At 38.3% G+C, this 15687-nt stretch overlaps 1 non-coding gene across 1 annotated transcript; it reads left to right on the plus strand.

Annotated features, from left to right (window-relative positions):
* The first annotated feature begins 4743 nt into the window (after positions 1-4743).
* Positions 4744-4847, plus strand: LOC136134285 (U6 spliceosomal RNA). The gene has a single exon (XR_010656566.1). It is a non-coding gene; the product is annotated as a U6 spliceosomal RNA (small nuclear RNA).
* Positions 4848-15687: the final 10840 nt, after the last annotated feature.

A 15687-nucleotide genomic window follows, 5' to 3' on the forward strand; every position in this document is an offset into this window, starting at 1 on the left:
AGTGTGTTCTTCCTTTTCCATTTTGGATTTCTTTTTTCTCTGTCCTGATATGACTAAAAAGAGTATTTGTATTGTTTAGCATTTTATTGGAGTTCCTTTTATTTGAATTCATTGCTGTTACTAGGTGATAATTATCCTAAGATTTGGATGTCCAAACAAGATTTCCAACATTAAAATGATAATGGAAATAGTTTGATATTACAACCCATACGTATCTTCTTCTGCTCTTAATTTTTTTTTGCCAAACACCATGGCTTTAATAAGACTTAAGATGAAAGGATATTTATGTAGCCGTTTTATACCGAAGTCATACTTAGATGTTGTCACTAGATTATCACAAGAAAAGAAATTATTTCCTTGCTCTTGGTTTGCTGTGTAGCCAAGCCAATTTTAAGTCAACTAAAAACAACGAATACATAATTATTTGAGCTGATCTTCGCCATTGTCAATTATAGCTATGCCAAAACTTCTTGTAACAATGTTGAATAATATGCCATACTAATCTGGCTAGGTTATTAGGACTAGATAATGTAAAACTGATGATTGTTTGCTGCTGAATTTTAGCAATCTGAATTAGGATTTTGCTTTGTTAACCAGTTGCCGTAAAGCCGTCAGTATAGAAACACAAAAAATTAAAGTCATAGATTCATGAATAATTTAATGTTACACACTGTAATTTAGTGGGGGTGGGAGGGGGAGCAGAGGAGTTGGAAAGGGGACCTGGATATATTTATCAAAGAAAGGGTTACCAGACGTGTTCATTAAAGGAATATTAGCCATCATCTAGTTCCAGCCTCAAGCAGTATGGGTAGAAAACCAGGGCAAGAGAGGATATGATCGTGAAGGAGTTGGGGCTAAAACCTAGATCTCTAGGAACCTAGCCCAGCAGCTTATTCTTAACACACCTCTGGGTTTTAAGAAAAGCCGTGAGAAACCACACTCTTTGCTGTTGTCACTGCTGAGGTAATAATAGCGAAACCATTCCTTTTCCCTAATTTCCTTTCCTGAATTTAAGTGATATTTTGGCCATTAAGACTCTCGCCCCATCTTGCCTACTATTGCACACTGGTACGTTACTTATTACATACTCAAAATAAGCTCTGTTATTTATTGTATAACTTTAATATATTTGAAATAAATAGCATGGATTTATTTTTTTCTTACCTATTTTGATTAAGGCTTTGTGATTTATGCAAATAATAGGCAGGTGATAGCACCCCCACATTACTAACAAGAATAAGACAGCCAGCAATTTTTCTGGCACTGAGAACTCTTCATGAGAATATATGTCTTGTCTCCCCAAGTAAAGTATAACTATCTTGAGGGCTGGGATCCTCTCTCTCACACACACCTTCATGTCCCCACAGCATATGTGATAGACATAGACTTGGGCACAAACTGTTGACTGATTTGGGAAGAGAAACTGCTTTTTGAAGAGACAAGGAGAACTGTATACCTGTATGTGTATGTGTAGAGTCACACATGTAAATACACAAGCAGACTTTGAGGCTGCCCTTAAGTAACTAGTAAGAAATCTCTTGTTGGTGATGCCAAAGTTTTCATAAGACCAGTTCTCATAAAGGAGCATGTTAGATAAATGCTAATGTCAGTTCAGCCACCCGTGTAGTAAGGATGATGATGAGACCTGATAGAATAGTTCATTCATGAGTGAAAAAAATATATATCATGGATGTTGTAGTTTTTTAGGAACAGAGGCATTTTCTTATAGCTTTCCCTGAGTTACTGCCTTAAAAAATAATAATTGAGTAACACTTCTTTCATAGTTGTACTTTTAGAAATTTCTCATAACTCAGTCTTCATGGCAGAAATGCTTTCATTAGGACCTATATTAGTCTCAGTAAGTCAGGTATCTTAAATTAGAATTCCCAAGGAGGAAAGAGGAATCCCGAATGTTTGTTCTCATTGTACCGCACGTGAGCTTATGTGACTTGATCTTATAATATATGACTTGTTTTGTATCCTTTTAAGTGGGATTTTTCAGAATTAAAGGTCCAAAATTAGGAAACATATTTGAAAGTAAATATACTCTAACAATTCAAGGTCTTCTTTATCTTTTATTTATTTAATTTATTTATTTTTGGCTGCATTGGGTCTTCTTTGCTGCGTGCAGGCTTTCTCTAGTTGCAGTGAGCAGGGACTACTCTTCATAGCAGTGCGCTTCTCTTGTTGCAGAGCACAGGCTCTTTATGACTCTTTTGTTATTGCTGGTTGCCACAGTTGCATTTGCTTTTCTCCTGGGTTTTGTAGTTACTTGTAAGCACACGTTTCTAAGTTCTTACTTTCTTAAAAATGTGGAAATGTATTCTTTCATGGTGGCAGTAAGTCAAAATAATATTTCCTGTTTTTAAACTTTTGTCCAGATGTCCTAGGTCTCCAATGATCTGGGAGGAGGAGAGATGGGATTAAGTTGGATGTTGGTATTGGAAGAATTTTCTCTGTTGGCTTGATATTTTCTAGAAGCAGCTTATTTTTCCTCTTTACTATAGAAATGAAAAATAAAAAACTGAAAACTCCCAGCTCTGTTTTGCTATTAAGCATATATAACGCCAAATTTAACGCATAGCTTCACAAAATATTTCCAGCGCCCTCTGACCCTACATAAAAGTACATTCACTTATGGTATGAAATATACATTCCAATCAAATGTGGTATAAATATGTCATAGGGTCATAATAAATGACAACTAAAGGGCCCTGGAGACCTTCTGGTTTACCTTGCCCCTTCCTATGTCCTTTATCCCATCTAAATGTTAGCAGCCAGGCCGCTGTGCTGCCAGCGGGTTGTGATTTAGCCGTCGTCACCCGTAGAGAGACCAGCTTACCCTGGTTTGCCTGGAACTTTCTTGGTTTTAGCACTAAACGTACCCCCATCCTGGGAAATTCCTTAGTCTCAGGTGAACTGGACGCTTGGTCACCCTAGTTTCAGAGCACACCTCAGAAACCTGGTTTTCAGACTTTTGATTCAGTACTCTTTGGACATTTTTTTTTTTTTTTTTGGTAACTTCAGAAGGCACAAAGGATTTCTCTTAAAAATATTTTCTTTGGGACTTTGGGGCCCCTTTTTATAGGTCATATAAAAATCAGGGGCTTCCCTGGTGGTGCAGTGGTTGAGAGTCCGCCTGCCGATGCAGGGGACACGGGTTCGTGCCCCGGTCCGGGAAGATCCCACATACCGCAGAGCAACTAGGCCCGTGAGCCATGGCCGCTGAGCCTGCGCGTCCGGAGCCTGTGCTCCGCAACGGGAGAGGCCACGACAGTGAGAGGCCCGCGTACTGCAAAAAGAATAAATAAATCAGATGTTGCTTTTAGATGCTCTAGATGTCAGGAAGGAGGACTTGGGACGAGTGTATAGGGAACTCAGATTTTCAATAGAGTTGTTTTTTTTAATTTATTTATTTTATTTTTGGCTGCATTGGGTCTTTGTTGCTGTGCACAGGCTTTCTCTAGTTGCGGCGAGCGGGGACTACTCTTTGTTGCGGTGTGTGGGCTTCTCATTGCAGTGGCTTCTCTTGTTGTGGAGCACGGGCTCTAGGCGCGTGGGCTTCAGTAGTCGTGGCACATGGACCCAGTAGTTGTGGCTCACAGGCCCTAGAACGCAGGCTCAGTAGTTGTGGCGCACGGGCTTAGTTGCTCTGCAGCATGTGGGATCTTCCCGGACCAGGGCTTGAACCCATGTCCCCTGCATTGGCAGGCGGATTCTTAACCACTGCACCACCAGGGAAGCCCTTCAATAGAGTTTTTAAATTGCAAAGCTTCACAGTTGTGCACTCATTCACATACAAGCAAATAAGTGCAGTTATTTCATAGTTTATCATTGCATTATTTAGAAGGGCCAGGCTGAGAAATGTCATAACTGAAGAGGAAGTAACATGGGTTGAAGCTTTAATGGAATGTTCTGGAAAAATTCCATTTTGGTCTGGGAAGGTTTCATACACTTCTCTGTTTGTTCAGCATGCTTTCATATGGTGTTTTGCTTCCTGCCTTTTCAGACCCATCTGTACTTGGAGGACTGGGCATATCAGTTCTTCCCCTGAAAAGTAAACTAATAATTTACTGCCCCGTGCTGTTGAGCTTTCCATAGACTTGTGAAATGTCATCCACAAGCACGATTATATTGTCTCATTCTGTCATTAACTTTTATTTTTCTTTTAGCAATTCCACACTTATGCCTAAACTTTCAGATTTTTCCAATTCTCCCAGACATTCCCAATAAGCACTTAAACTTTTGACTGTTGGTGTAGCTCAAATGTGAGTTTATTATTTGTTACGGAATTGAATTGGATAATCTGCATTTATGTTATAATTTGAACAAATTAATTTTATGTAGCTTTGATGAGCATCCTTTGATTTATATTTTAAACTATCAACACTATACCAATATACACTTAGTGGATGAAAGCCAGAGGGAGTATATATTATTTGGAGTTCACCTACCAGGAGTAAGTAATGCTATATCATTTATGTCTGGAGTAGTGCTTTTACTTAATTTATGCAATGTTGTATTGAAACTAAAACTAAAATTTACCATGACTTTGTACTTGGTAGGTTTTCCCCTCCTAGACTTCAATTACTTTAATTGTTTTGAAATAATTATATAATTCTGCCCATGACAGAGTGGAGGCCACTTGTAGTGTTTAATGTTATAAAATGTTTTTTTTTTTCCGTTAGAGAAAAGAAGTGTTAGCAATGACAGGTGTTTTGCTGTATTAAAATACAGGGATTTTTGCTCGCTTCAGCAGCACATATACTAAAATTGGAGCAATACAGAGATTAGCATGGCCACTGCGCGAGGATGACACGCAAATTCATGAAGAGTTCCATATTTTATTTATTTATTTATTTTTTTCGCGGTATGCGGGCCTCTCACTGTTGTGGCCTCTCCCGTTGCGGAGCACAGGCTCCGAACGCGCAGGCTCAGCGGCCATGGCTCACGGGCCCAGCCGCTCCATGGCATGTGGGATCTTCCCGGACTGGGGCACGAACCCGTGTCCCCTGCATCGGCAGGTGGACTCTCAACCACTGCGCCACCTGGGAAGCCCCGAAGCGTTCCATATTTTAAAAAATAAAATAAAATACAGGGATTTATTCAACTTAACATATTGCTTTTTAACTGTATGTTACAAACTTGATCTTGGAGCTCCAGCGGAATTGCATGCTTTCCTTCTCTACAGTGCAGAGGGCAGGAGAATTTTACTTCCTTAGTGGAGAGCAGTATTTGAGTTTAAATCCTAGACTCTGATACAAGAGAATTGTGTGTGTGGCCATAGCTGTGCATATCTTTTTTTCCTTATCTTTTTAGCCATAGCCACTCTTTCATGTGAAACATTTGGAAATAAAATGCAAAATTATGAAATCAATATAAGGCTTAGCTTTCAGGTCCATGTGAAAGGCTGTTTATTTTTGTTCATTGAACAGAAGTGGAAAGTTTAGATTTTTTTTTGTTTTGAGATAAACTGCCTAACTTCTTACCTGTATTTTTTTCTCTTTTTTTCTTACCTGTATTTTTATTCATTCGATAATCTTTACTATTGGAAGGTTTTTTAAAAATAATAATAATACAAATTATATAAGTATAGTATAGTTTTATAATTAGAATAATGGGTCATCGTCCCCTTCTTGAGAGCTTTGGCTTACATAAGGGAAATCACCTTTAATTAGCTCTTCCAGTCACTCAGTGTAAAATGGTCGGAAAGTAATCGAGCATATGTATGTTTGTGTCTTTCTTAAATACAGTCTTTATTTATGCACTTTTCTGTGCTGCAGTGCATGGCAGAGATAGGAGCATTGTAGCATGCAAGAGATAATTAGGTGCATCCCCTTTTTGTAATAAATAGGTTTCCAAACATTAGTATGAAAAAATTTTTTTGTAAACTTCATCATATTTCCTATACACAATAATGGATGTGTATAGGAATTCGGTTAGGGAATCCTTTTAACCTGTGAGTCATCCTTCTGTTGTGTTACTGTCCCCTGAACTATATGTTTTTTAGATTTTACTTTTCATGTATGTAAGAATGAGGTCTCTTGTGAAGAACATACTTGCATGGGGATCAGACTCATATCAAATTATGGAAAAGCTGCTATGTGTGAAATAAGATTTGAGGAATTAGAACATTCAACTTAATGAGAATTGTTATCAGCTAATTTTTATTAGCTTTTGGATGTGATTTCCTGATCCCCTCAAAAGTTTTCTAAGGGGTAGCTGGGGATAAAAGGGTAGATACCTTCTTTTTATTGCCTCTTCTATATCTTTTCTGCCTTTCCCTTTCTCAGTTTAGTAATTCACATCTTATTCTGTTTAAACCACGTAAGTGAGGTTAAACATGTCTTCACCATGCCAAGAGTCAAGTGAGTGGCTAGGGAGGGGAGTGAGAAGTAGTAACTGGGTATTTGACTAAATTGATGGATCACTTGTAAGCATTGTGGTTTTGTTGATAAGCTTTAGGTGATTTTGGAAGGCTAGTTAGGGGAGTTAAAAAGTGGAACTAAGTAAATATGAGGTGGTCTTAACAGTATATTTATGTATTTTTTACAAATTGAGATATAATTCACATACCATGAAATGTATCATTTTAAAGTATATAAATCTGTGGGTTTTAGTATACTCACAGAGCTACGTAACCATCACCACTAAATGTTCTAATTCTAGAACATTTTCATGTACCCCATACTCATTTGCAGTAACTCCTCATTCCTCCCTTACCCATCTCCTGACAACCATTAATCTCCTTTCTGTCTCTAGGGATTTGCCTATTCTGGACATTTTGTGTAAATGGAAACATGTGGCCCTTGTGTCCATCTTCTTTCACTTAGCATAATTTTTCAAGGTTCATCTGTATTGTAGCATGGATCAATACTTCATTCTTTTTATTGCTGAATAATATTCTGTTGTATGGATGTACCACATTTTGTTTATCTGTTTCTCTTTTGATGGACATATGTGTTATTTTTACTTTTTGACTGTTGTGAACAATGCTGTTATGAACATTCATGTACAAGTTTTTGTGTGAACATAGGTTTTTCATTTTCTTGGGTATATACCTAGGAATGAAATTCCTGGTCATATGGTAACACCATGTTTAACTTTTTGAGGAACTGTCATACTATTTTTCAAAGCAGGTGAACCATTCAGCATTCCCACTGGCAATATATAAAGGTTCCAGTCTCTTCACATCCTCCCCAACAATTATTCCTTGTCCTTTTTTTTTTAAAAAAAAATAATAGCATCCGTCGGTGTGACTTAATATCTCACTGTGATTTTGATTTGCATTTTCCTAATGACTAATGATGTTGAGCATCTTTTCATGTGCTTATTGATTATTTATATACCCTCTAGGGAGAAAGGTCTATTCAAATCCTTTGACCATTTTTAAAAAATGGATTTTTTTAATTGTTGAATTTTAAGAGTTCTTTATATATTCTGGATACTGAACTTTATCAGATATATGATTTGCAAATATTTTCTATCAGATGAAGGGGTTGTCTTTTCATTTTCTTAATGATATCATTTGCAGCATACAAGTTTTAACTTTTGATGTAGTCCAATTTATTTTTTCTCTTGTTTTTTGTGCTTTCAGTATTGTATCTTAAAGAACTCAAGGTAATGAAGATTTACTCTTCTGTTTCCTTCTAAAATTTTTATTGTATTAGCTCTTACTTTCAGGTCTCTGATCCATTTTGAGTTAATTTTTTATATATGGTGTGAGGTAGGGGTCCAACTTCATTCTTTTGGAGGTGGATATACAGTTGTCCCTGTATCATTTGTGAAAAAGACCATTCTTTCCACCATTGAGTGGTATTGGCATACTTGTCAAAAACTGGATGACTATAGATTTGTGGGTTTATCTGGATTCTCAATTCTTTTCCATTGATCTACATGTGTACTCTTATGCCAAAACCACATAGAAGACTGTAGCTTTATGGTAAGTTTAGAGATCAGGAAATATGAGTTCCTCTTCTTTTACAAGACTGTTTTGGCTATCTGGGTTTCTTGCATTTCCATATGAATTTTAGGATCAGCTTGTCCATTTCTGCAAAAAAGGCAGTTGGAATTTTGATAGGGATTGCATTGAATCTGTAGATCAATTAGAGGAGTTTTTCCATCTTGACAATACTAAGTCTTCCGATCCATGGACACAGGATGTCTTTCCATTTATTTAAGTCTTCTTTAATTTCTTCCAATGTTTTATAGCTTTCAGTGTACAAGTCTTGTGCTTCTTTGATTTAATTTACTCTTAAGTGTTTATTCTTTTTGATGCTATTATAAGTGGAATTGTGTTCTTAATTTCTTTTTCAGAGTGTTCGTTGCTAGTGTATAGAAATGCAACTGATTTTTGTATATTGATCTTGTATCCTATAACCTTGCTGAACTTGTTTGTTAGTTCTAGTCGATTTTTGAGGATTTTTAAAATTGTTTTCTATATATAAGATAATGTCATCTGCAAAGAGAGATAGTTTTACTTTTTACTTCCTTTTCTTTCGTCTCTTGCCTAATTACCTTGGCTAGAACTTCTAGTACAATGTCAAATAAGAGTTGTGAGAATGGACATCCTTTTCTTATTCCTGGTCTTAGAGGGAAAACTTCTAGTCTTCCGCTATTAAGTATAATGTTAGCTGTGAGTTTTTCGTAGATGCCTGCGATCAGGTTGAGGAACTTGTATACCTAGTTTGTTGACTGTTTTTATCATGAAAGGGTGTTGGATTCTAAAAATGTGTTTTAATGAAGAGATGGGCAGATTTTCTTGTGAGTTGAGTTCTTGTACTATCTGTGTCAGGAAATAATTTTTTTTTTCTTTTTTTTTCTGTACGCGGTCCTCTCACTTGTTGTGGCCTCTTCCATTGTGGAGCACAGGCTCCGGACGCGCAGGCTCAGCGGCCATGGCTCATGGGCCCAGCCGCTCCGCGGCATGTGGGATCTTCCCGGACAGGGGCACGAACCCGTGTCCCCTGCATCGGCAGGCGGACTCTCAACCACTGCGCCACCAGGGAAGCCTAAGTCTGACTATTTTTTAATGGACAGAGCTCCACTGGCATTTTTTTTCATGAGTAATATTGCTAATGTAGTATTTGACTGAATACTACAGTTCTCTAATTTTGTACATATACCCCAAGGGCCTTTGGTTAATGGCTACATTTTTAATAAATCTCAAGAATGTGCTGGGTGAATATTAATAGTCTTCAATGGAAATGCAAATATCAAACCTAGTGGAGTTATGATCCTAGATTTTGGGCATGCTACATCTGTAATGTTACATGTTTACTAAAGATGTATGGGAAAAAAAGGTTTCAAAGAGGTGTACTTGCCTACAAATGTATTCAGTACTATTCTTAACAACTGTTCTTAGAAATAATAGGATTTCCAGTTACTAGTCATCGAATGCTTGAATAATAGCCACAATTCCTAAAATTTATAGAGCAACGTACATTAAGACAACTTTTTCTTAAGAAATAATGTACTAATGTTTCATAATTCTTTTATTTTTGCTTAGTACTTTTATTAAGTATTCTGAAAATAAATCTCTGACCCTAGTTGGTCATCCCAAGAAACAAAGTTTGCTAAGAGAAAAAAAAAAGTATAACTAGCAGTATATACAGGGAACACGCAGGGCACCAAGGTAGTAGGTATTAATTGTAGAGATGCAGCAGCAGCTGCCTGACCAAGTCTGGCAGTTCTGATGTCTCTCCTCCTGCCTCTCAGGGTTGGCATCACTCTCAGCAGTGTGGCATCTCTGCACCTCTTCCAGTATCTTCTCTGCTTGTTGATTTCCACTGGTTGAATCTATTCTTTTTTCCCTGTTCAAATTCCAGAGTAGTATTAGCTTAGCCTTACCATCACACAGGTTGGAGAGTGGTCTTCCGAGCTTGGGGAAAGCAGTCTTTTTGAGGTGGAGATGTTGCTGTGGGCAGGGCAGCTATAGGAAGAACCATGATATGGTCCACAGAGCCGCTGCACAGAACCACACCCTGGGCCACCACGTTTATGGTTTTGCTGATTGGATGTGATGAGCAGGCAGTAGCAGGCACTTAGTGATTGGTCTTGTCTGGTGTACTCAAAGGAGAAAGCTCAGCCAGAGCTCCAGGTGCGGTTGTGATTAGCCACAGGTACAAGAGTGAATGGTCCTGTGGACAGAAGCAGTGGCTGGTTGAGGTGTTAGGAGAGCAGGGAGCAGTGGGCTGAGTTGGGGGTGGGACTGAAAACAAAAAAAAGAAGCAGTGGCTGGTTTGTGGCTGTCTCTAGAGGTGCAAGTGTTTGAAGTCAGTGGTATGTTGGGTTAATTACTAAATAAGCAGGTTTCTAGATCCCTTCAAACAAAGGAGCGCTTAACTTGGTATTTACACTTACCACTCCTTTCCTCCCACCCTCTGCTGTTAACCGATGTCAGGACAGTTTTGCAAAGAATCGAAAACTTGAGGGTGCTTTGTGCCTGTTCCTGTAGGAATTGACAGGAGGCTCCACAACCAGGTGATGCCTGACATCACTGTGGAAGTGGAATTTAGTGGTTGTGAATCTTTCTGGTTACTCCGTGTATTCCTCTTTTGATGGAAACTTCCATTTTTCCATCCACAATCTTAAATTCCTTTTGTTCATATGCCATCAAGGATGAGGTTACCAAAATGTTTTGCTCTTAAATTTTCCAAATTTGGGATATTATTTGTCATTATTGTTACTATTTATTCAGTTACATGGTCTAATTTTTTTGAACCCCATTTTGTTTTTATTATGTTGATCTAATTTGGAAATGTAATAAGCAATTCCTGCTGAACTTCTTTTAGAACAATATTTTTCTAGAGTATTTGATTAAAGTATTTGGTGAAAATAATTGGAATTTTTTTTTTTGTTAATATCACCGGGACTTTGACAGAGGAAATGAATGCTGTAATTGTCAAACTTAAAAAAAAAAATTTACCTTGTCGTTAGTTTACCTTTGTGTTTAAGCATAACGAATGCTGTCAATTTGCATTTTAAGGAAAACATTTTAACGTGAATACAGTTAGTAATCAGATTTTTCACTGAATGTCATTGCATCAAACTATTCAATAATTAAAAATACTTTAAGTTTCTGGACTGTAAGACTAAGTTTTTGGACTAGAGCAGAAATCTGGGGTATATTTTTTCCACTTTATGTAGTATTAATCATTTTTTCTCTTTTGGGGCCCCAAACTGATGGCTTACATGTTAATGCACCGAATGGCCTATGACAGATTTGTATTATCTCTCATTTTATACAGCCATTGACTGGAAATATCCAAAGATAAACGGTTACACTGTTTCTAACTTGAAAGTAAAGAATAGATCTACTTTTGTAAAGGTCATAGAATGTAGATTTTAAAAAATATATTATATATACCAAGTTATGGATTATATTCCATTTAAATTATTATGTAAAGGGGTGTCTGTTTTACCCTAAAAAGTACCTTACGCATTCAGTCTTTTTTTTTTTTTTTTAACTTGCTTATTTATTTATTTTTGGCTGTGTTGGGTCTTCGTTTCTGTGCGAGGGCTTTCTCTAGTTGCGGCAAGCGGGGGGCCAATCTTCATTGTGGTGCGCGGGCCTCTCACTATCGCAGCCTCTCTTGTTGTGGAGCACAGGCTCCAGACGCGCACGCTCAGTAGTTGTGGCTCACGGGCCTAGTTGCTCCACGGCATGTGGGATCTTCCCAGACCAGGGTTCGAACCCGTGTCCCCTGCATTAGCAGGCAGATTCTCAACCACTGCGCCACCAGGGAAGCCCACATTCAGTCATTTTTATATCACAGTAGTTTAGCTTTATGTTAAAAAAATGATAGGAAAACTTTTTATTTGATGTATTTTAAAAATTTGCTTTTTCCTAAAGTTAATTTTGCTCCGTAAACTCATCACCTCACTATCCCTCATGAAACCAAGTCCTCTCTCTTTAGTTAAGAATAGCTTGAATTTTGGTGCACATTTTTGCTATTTTCAGACCAAGTTTGAAGTAGCCTTATCTCAAAGGTAGCCTTATGTGGAGAGCCTTATTGCAAAGATTTTAGAGTATTTAATTTCTAGTATTTTTTCTAGAATTCAGAGTCTTGGGTATTTCTGGCCATAGAAGAACTTTGAGAAGAGTTCTCTATTTAGTTTTTGGTGAAATATGTTAGGCACTCTGAGAATGTCCTTACACTTTCTGACAATTGTATTTATGTTAAGTAAAGTTATACCTCAGTTCTTCTGTTGAATTTTGTACTGTCATATGATAAAGTTCACCAATGAATACATTGTTACCTATGTATGTGATAAAGATACTTGCCTTAAAATAGAGCACTCCTGTTTTGCAAACAGTCTACAGTCAAATCGTCTTTCCGGTTACTAATATTTCTGTGCGCCTGGTGAATGCAGGCCTGATTAAGTCCATGGAGGTAGGAAAGAAGATGGATATCTTTTCATTGTTAATAATCTGAACCTGGATTAAAAAGTATCTTGGACATGTAAAGATTTTATGGATAAAATAATATGAGTGTTGTGTGGCGTTTACTCCTAAAGATAGCAAATGACTGAACAGATAAAATGCCCGTTGGTTTTAATCATTATTTTCATTGACCCTATTCTCAGTAGGAGTAGTGATCCAAAAATGTGTGTGTCAGTTGTACCGTATGGTCTATACTTCTGCTGTGTATACATGACTACTGCTAATTGTCATCGTTAATGGCCATTGCCTTTATCATAGAGGGATCAGATGTACTATCAGCCAATAGAGAGGGTAATTTGGATAGAAAAGATTGTATCATATTTTGGGATTTAAGGTAATAATAATTTTATTGTTTGGAAGCTCTTTTAGGAATGATGGTTTAAATGGACATCACTTTTATCTTCTAATAAAAAGGTTCTTAAAATCAGCTCAATTTATGTGGCATAATTTTGTTTTCTACTTTAATATGGGATTAGTAAAGTATGCAATCATATGGGTCATAGCTTTTCTGATTCGGCTACGTGACTTACACATTTACGTCAAATCTTTAATAGTACCTATAAACGTGCATCAAATATTTAATTAATTAGTGGTTCCTTTAGTCCCTAAGGAAATATTTTATTTAAAGATAACTTTGTTATGATATACATATGTTGTATGTACATCTGAAAAAAATCTGTACAGCTTGACCATTTGAATAGTGAATAAATTTTGACTTTGAGAACCACCTACAGCTGATACTAAATACATGTTCCTGCCTGGTGTGTTGACTTCACTGATTAGTGTAATTCATTCTTGGTAGACTTATTTCCTTTTGTTTTGAACCTAAACTTCACTTTGCAATAGACCAATAGTGGATGAAGCACAAAAGGTGTCTCCTGGCTGTGATGGTGCCTCTCATGGTCGTGAGGCTTTGAATCAATCATTTGATCTTCTTCTGACCTGCTTTCACATTCTTTCTTTCTCCCTTTTAACTACTCTTCTCTGTGGTAAGAACATAAGTAATTATGTGAGGTAAGTTTCCAGTCGATGATGATGGGTACCTGTAGGCACGTAATATGTGTTGAGTTGAATAAAAAGTCTTGGACATTGAACCTTCTAAATGCCATACTTGTTTAGAGTATGTTCCCAGGGATACAGATGCCTGCCAGACCCTTTCAGTTTTCCTAGTGAAAAGGCCACATGACCCTCTCCAACTCCCCTCTTACCCCATGTCTCTCTCCTCTGTGTGATCCCTGCCCACACCCCACACCCACAACTTCCAGGAGAGAAGGGAGTCCAGATTTGACCTTCTTGTACTCCAGTGGCCCCTTTGACTTGGGTGATGCTCTAGCCCCACTGGCAGAAGCACTTTGCTCTGGTATCGCCAACAGCTTGGTGGAGTCATCCCCAGGATGGAGGCCAGCCAAGACTCAGGCCAGGATTTCCTGAGGGCGGAGGCCCTGCTTGTCCTGATTTTCTCAGCAGGCTCTAGCAATGGGCTTAATTGTGAAGTTGACCCCTCCGGGAGCCAGATGCAAGGACTTCTGAGGGTAGAGAAATAGGTACCTTCCTGGACAGCTCTTGAGCCTGGTTTGAACACATCATTCCATGGTCTCTGTTGACTGAGAGGGGAAACAGTCTAGTCAGCCTGAGTGCTGAGGTGAGTTTTCTTTTGCTTTATTGCTATTAAAGCTATTGCTTCAAGAGCTGGGCATAAACTATAAAAACAGTGGGGATCACGAAAAATTTGTTGATAATTGCATCTGAGGTAAGAATCCATTCATCAGGTAACACTTATGTGTTGTTAATCAGAGTGATGATTTCTAAGCCACAGGGTTTGCTTCTCAACTGAGCCTTTATGTGTTATTTTTGGAACTAATCAGGTTTTTGTTTTCTTCTAAGGGAAAATAATAGCAAATGTCAGACTGAACATTATATGGTTGGCTTATTCCTCACAAATTTAAAAGAATTACAAGCCAGTGTGTATGGTTGAAAGTTTAGATATCTGTCTGAGAAGACAATGTTTCAGAAGAATTTTCAGAGTTTTTTTTTTTTTCTTCCCTATCTTTCATTGATGTCTCAAGTTGACAAGTTGGTGGATATATCACTCAGAAGTTCCATCATCTCCATCCTCTTTACATCTTAGGCAGGGTCTGTGAATGTACCTCTTCATTTGTGTTAGGCTGTGAATACAGTGAGGGTGTGATGAATTTTTGGCCAAAAATGGGTTTTGGCACTCTGCTATTAGAGCAATTTAACCTTTTCAAGGCCAAGGAATTTATGTGTGTGTGGGTGGTCCTTCTGTCTGCTGAAAATGTTGAAGTAAGTGTTTCTGCTTTGCTCAGTTCTGAAGAATTTGTGGAGCTTGAGGTCTTGAGCCAGAGGGATCTGAGGAAAGACAGACTTTACTTAGACAGCAAGTTCTCTTATTGGAGCTCTGTAGGAGAGATTGGACACATCTTAAAAATGACCTGATTTTTTAAAAATGTATAAAAATAGTATAATCCACATACTAGAACACATAGGAAACTGGAAGAGAAGACATAAGCACATGGTTCCCTATCAGTGTAACAAATTATTGTCATTTCTTGGCTTTATTTTCTTCTTTTTGCCTCGTTTCTCTCTGCGCTCTGCTCTAGACGCACATGTAGAAGACGTGCCCCAGCCTTGAGGAGCTCCCAGTGGGGAAAGTGACCAGTAATAAAACATTAAAGAGGTCTGGGGATAGGATCAAGGTTATGAAATGGCTGCTGTGTATCCTGGAGGATGGTCACCTCATTCAGCTCAGGAGTCTAGGAAGGTTTCCTGGAGGAGTGATTCTTAAATTCAGTTCAGGAAGACAGGCCCTTAAGGATTTGCAACACTTAGAGGGTTTAGAATGCACCAAAGCAAGAGAACGTGGCTTGTTCTGGCCATTTCACTCGGTCAGCTAGCGCACAGAGAAGTGCGTGAGGGGTGCAGTTGGGTGGGTAGAGGCCAGGTTAGGAAAGGCCTTATGTGCCAGCCAAGGAGGTGAGCCTACAGGCACAGAGCCATTGAAGGATGTAAGTCAGGGGAATGGCATGGCAAGGTTTGTCCTTAAGGAGGATCGCTGGGAATTCCCTGGTGGTCCAGTGGTGAGGACTCTGAGCTCTCACTACTGAGCGCCTAGGTTTAATCCCTGGACAGGGGAACTAAAATCCCACAAGTGCAGCGGGGGCGGGGGCGGGGGGGAAAGGAGGATCGCTCTTTCAGGTAAGTCAAGGGTGGAGAGAGACTGG

The sequence above is a fragment of the Phocoena phocoena genome, chromosome 14 (genome assembly GCF_963924675.1).
Source record: "Phocoena phocoena chromosome 14, mPhoPho1.1, whole genome shotgun sequence".
NCBI classification, from domain to species: Eukaryota; Metazoa; Chordata; class Mammalia; order Artiodactyla; family Phocoenidae; genus Phocoena; species Phocoena phocoena.